This window comes from Octopus bimaculoides, chromosome 4, assembly GCF_046866305.1.
Source record: "Octopus bimaculoides isolate indiv1 chromosome 4, ASM4686630v1, whole genome shotgun sequence".
NCBI classification, from domain to species: Eukaryota; Metazoa; Mollusca; class Cephalopoda; order Octopoda; family Octopodidae; genus Octopus; species Octopus bimaculoides.
Genome location: NC_142931.1, coordinates 14,890,406 through 14,895,405, shown reverse-complemented (window position 1 = coordinate 14,895,405; position 5,000 = coordinate 14,890,406). Strand labels below are relative to the sequence as shown.

Genomic DNA, 5,000 nt, shown 5'->3' with positions numbered 1-5,000 from the left:
AGTCCGGCAGCGATATATTTTTTTCCGCTACATCATCACTATTCCCATGATCTCGTGCTGCCAACTGCAAAACGCAGCAGCAAGTCGACCATTAACATAATTTTATTCAAACAATGACGCCGCGAGGTTTTATGGAGTTTGGGATATTATTATTTCAAACCAAACATATTAAAGGATTGACAAGAAATATGGAAAACATTAAATTGACAGGATCAAACTGAAACACAGTAGTCTCCATATAAAAAGACAAAAATATGAAAGAAAAAGAAACATGCATACATATCTATCATTTGTCCGTCTATATGTATGATTGTACGTGTGTGTGAGCGTGCGCATGTATGTGGTGCGTGTGTGTGTGTATGTGTGTAAAGCTGTATTTAAATATTGAGTCTCTTCGTCGTTATCACTCTCTGGACATTTTAGTCGCGGGTCCGAGGACTCACAGGGCCGATTATCCAATTTCCATGGCGTATATGAGTGGCCGAGAGCACAACATTCCTCCTGGACGAGACAGCAGTCCGTCGCAGGTTTACTCATTTGCAACTGAATCGATTAAAGCGTGATGTTGCGATCGTATAACTACCAAACCAAGTACCTTTAAAGTCCGTTTGTTAACGATTTATAACGATTTTGATTTCAAGTTTCAGCACAAGGCCAGCAATTTCGGGGATGGAGTAAGTCGATTACGTCGACCCCTGTGCTCAACTGGTCCTTATTTTATCGACTCCGAAAGGATGAAAGCTAAAAAGCCAAAGTCGACCTCGGTGGAACTTAAAGACAGACGAAATGCCACTAAGCATTTTGCCCGCCGCCCTAACCATTTATATCATATTAATATAGACCATTTCTTAGTTGTTTCTTGAAGCAGCTTGTTATAAAACAGTACTGCAATGAACCGAGAAGGACTCATTAGAGTGTAAATACTCAGAGTTTCAATTTTTCTGTGAAAATGGGAAATGATAATTAAGAGTCATTATGAAGAGTATTAATCAGCTCTTAAATAATTAGCTTTTATACAGCTCTTAATACCACCTAGAGAAAAAAAGTCGCAACCAGCTTGTGGTTTTTGATCTGCAAAACGTTGTACATTCAAATGAATGGTTATTCAAACAATTATTGTTATTCTTTCCTATTCTAGGCACAAAGCCCGAAGTTTTGGTGGAGGGGCCCAGTCAATTACATCGACCTCAGTACACAACTGGTACTTAATTTATCGACCCCGAAAGGATGAAAGGCAACGTCGACCTCGGCAGAATTTGAACCCAGAACGTAAACACAGACGAAATGCCGATAAGCATTTCGCCCGGCGTGCTAACGATTCTGCCAGGTTGCCGCCTTAATAGTTATTGCTGTTATTAAGGCGGCGAGCTGGTGGAAACGTTAGCACGCTGGACAAAATGCTCAGCAGCTTTTCGCCCGTCCTTACGCTGTGAGTTCAAATTCCGACGAGGTAGACTTTGCTTTTCGTCCTTTTGCGATCGATGAAATAAGCACCTGTTAACCCCTTTCCTCCAAAATTTCAGGCCTTGTGCCTTCAGCAGAAAGATAATTATTATTATTCATTACGATGTCTATTTAATGTAAAAAGCTACACATTTCCAAAGGAGGGGTCTGGCAGGCTAAGTCAATTACTCGATTTAAACATCACAGCCGGGACCAAGGGCCGGGCCATATCATTGCAAGCATTTGAACCAGTTAAGCAATATGACGATAAATTTCTCTCCACCCCAAGCTCAAAGGTTCCTTTAGCATTTTCATGTTCTTTCAGAGCAAAGAAGATTCTTTCCCTCCTCTGACTAAAACATATTCAAATTAAAAGCAAAAAAAAAAAAAAAAAAAAGAAAAGAAACTTCCGCTGGTAGGAAAAAACAGGGAAAAATAAAAATACCCGTTTGATTCGATGCCAGTATATTAATGTTTTTTTTTACTTTTATCGATAATAAAAGGGAAAATTTATAAAGTAGATCCGGCCGGATTTGAACTCAGTAATTATCTAAGTACTGGAATTCTTGTGTTCTTTCTTCTTTTTTTCGCCCCCATTAATCCTCCCATTTTTTAAAAATAGATGTGAACATGATTGGCAACTGATGTCAGGATGTTGGTGGTTCCAGAATACGGGACATGACAACTCCCTCCCACTATTGTAAGGTTTAACATACGAAGAAGAAGCGAAGTGAAACAACGAAAAGTAGCGAACACACACACACACACATACACACACATATATATATGCACATACTTATATACATACATATACACGTAATACAGCAAAATGATAGAAATAAATAAAAAATACTTTAAAGAAAGAAGAGAAATTTAGCAAATGGTGAATGTAAAATTGTGTGTGTGTGTGTGTGTGTGTGTGTGTTTGTATGTGTGTGAATAATGATAAATAAAACTTACCCAAAAATTTCACTGCAAAATTTCCAATAAGTGGACAATGGAAATTTGATAAAATGTATTTTTTTTTTTTAGATATCTTTCACTTTTACACTGTTCATGGAAATTTTAAAGTGTTTAAAACATTTTTTTTTCTCTTTTGAATAAATTTTAAACTTTTTTTTTATAAGTATTGAAAAATTTTTTTTTCTTTTTTCATTTGATATTGAAATACTCCACAAAATAGGACTTTTTGCTGTTTTTGACGATCATCTGGTTAGAGAGAAGCTGAAAAGCGAGGACCGGTACTGACCAAACTCAATGTTGGAATACAGCGCACTTGTAGTTATAGATCAGATAAACGGATAGTATCAGCAGTTTTTCCTGACAGCTCTTGGTGGGCCGCAACAGCTTGTTCTGTTCTGAGGTGAAAGTAGATAGAAAAGAAAAGAGAAAATGAAAGTCACACGTATACACGTATATGATCTAGCACACATATACACATATAAAAAGATTCATACACACACACATACATTAAAAACATATATTCCGCTAGAATCACTTGCGCGCACGCATCTGCACATTCATAAGATATTTTCGATGAAATATGAATATACATATGTGTGACATACGAGCGCAAATCCAGAAACGTAATTATGTATTTATAACCGTAATGAGATTTTTGTATCTGTAGCGTTAATATGTTATAACATACTAGTATATCAGCATATCCACACACATAAATTATATTAATTATTGTATTATATATATATATATATACAAGAATAAGGGCAGAGAATCGTCAATTAATAATAGAATTAATAATTAACAATTTTGCCAAGTAGTTCAGTATGAAAAAAACCTTTATCGGTAAGACTATTTATCATTATAAATATACAGGGATTAGCAATTGAGTTGCTTCTCCAACATACTGAAAATTTAGAAATAGCAGTCAAAGAACTACTGATTCCAAACTACAAATTTTCTCTAAAGTGGATGGCGATATTTATGGCACACATAGAACAAAAAACCGGAGGGAAAAGCGTAAACAAACCAAGCCTTTAGTTAATTGGATACGAATCGTTTCATGGTTAAGTGAATGGAAATTTCACTATTCCAATCTTCAGCCTCAATATTCTGATAAATTTGAAAGTGTCTCTCTTTATATATATATATATATATATATATATAAAGAGAGAGAGAGAGAGATGGATAGATAGATTGAAAATGATTATTAATCTAGTGAATATTTCGAAGTTAACGAACAATACTGATTGCTACATAAACATATCTTCATCTTTTTTTCTCTCCACTCAGCTTCACTATACCTCGCACACGCATACAGATACCCATAGAGATAGCAGAATAAAGCAAAAAAAAAAAAACCCAAAAAACAAAAAAAAAACACTTCTGTTAAAATGCTATATTGAACAGAGAGAGAGAGAGAGAGAGAGAGTCATTCCTACGTTAGTTTTCTTAATTCAAATTAAAAATAAATTATGCAGGTGTACGCGTATGCGTCGTGCGTGCTTGAAGTTTTAAAATATCGAACGAGAGAAAAATACTTATAAATCATTAAAAGTTATACATACGTGTGAGTGTATGTATCTATATATATATATATATATATATATATATATATATATATATAGAAGTGTTTGTGCGTGTGTTTAATATTTTAGTTGTAGAATTTGAACAGAGCCTTTCCCGAAGAAGCAAACGATTTCACATCTTTCTATGAGAAATACTAAATGTTTTTACCGTTTCCTCTGATCATTCTACACAGTTTTTATCCTGGGGCCAGCTTGAATCTCCTCCGTCCGTATTTTTTTTTAAACGTGCAACAAGTCGCAGCATTGTGTTTCGTGCCGTTATTGCACCACTACTCATAGAAATAAATGATGATATTCCGTCCACCAGAGGGCGTATACGATTGAAAATATCTGTCCTAAGCACTAGGGGGCGTATACGGTTTAACTTTGACAAATGTATCTGCTAATATTCATCTCATGGAGTCAACAACTAACTACTAAATTTAAAAAAAAAAAATCAAAGCTAAAACACATTTCAAAGGATAAATCTAGGAGAAAAGGTAGGACCGGTGGTGGTGTTGGAGGTGATTCTTCACAAATACCACCTTTAGCGATTTGACGAATGACGAATCAATAGAAGGAGCCTTGATGTGGTCATACGATCGATTTGTTAGAAAAAGCAGTTAAATCTTCCTCAACTCACACCATACTGTCCCAAGGAAAGAAACATGTTGGATAAGGTGATCCTGCGTTTTGCATATAGGTAAAAAAAAACGGTAAGGTCACGGCTGGAATGCTTTTGATAGTAGGTCCTACACGGTCGAGGCCGATCAAGGACTATGCAACTGTAACAACGACATCAACAATATTGGACGTATGACGGACGGCCCAATGATGGGAATCTCAATGTGGTTACGCCGCTAGCTAGCAATAGCAGCTAAACTTCCACTAAAATCATACCATACTGTTTTAAATTCAAGAGGAGTGAACCATGGTTAATGGTGCATTAATAATAATAATAATAATAATAATAATAATAATGATGAAATGATGACGATGATGATTGCAATGATGTTGATGATGATGATG

The 5,000-nt window shown here is 35.5% G+C and overlaps 1 long non-coding RNA gene across 9 annotated transcripts in view; it reads right to left on the bottom strand.

Annotated features, from left to right (window-relative positions):
- Window positions 1-5,000, bottom strand: part of LOC106876349 (uncharacterized) — a 278,921-nt gene that overhangs the window by 179,755 nt on the left and 94,166 nt on the right. For 4 of the 9 annotated variants that reach the window (XR_001410236.3, XR_016241376.1, XR_016241374.1 and 1 more), the window contains exon 2: window positions 2,404-2,801. This is a non-coding gene — a long non-coding RNA (uncharacterized LOC106876349). Of the gene's footprint in view, window positions 1-2,403; window positions 2,802-4,140; window positions 4,782-5,000 lie in introns of those variants that run through there. The other 5 variants (XR_016241380.1, XR_016241378.1, XR_016241381.1 and 2 more) reach the window with 3 other exon arrangements.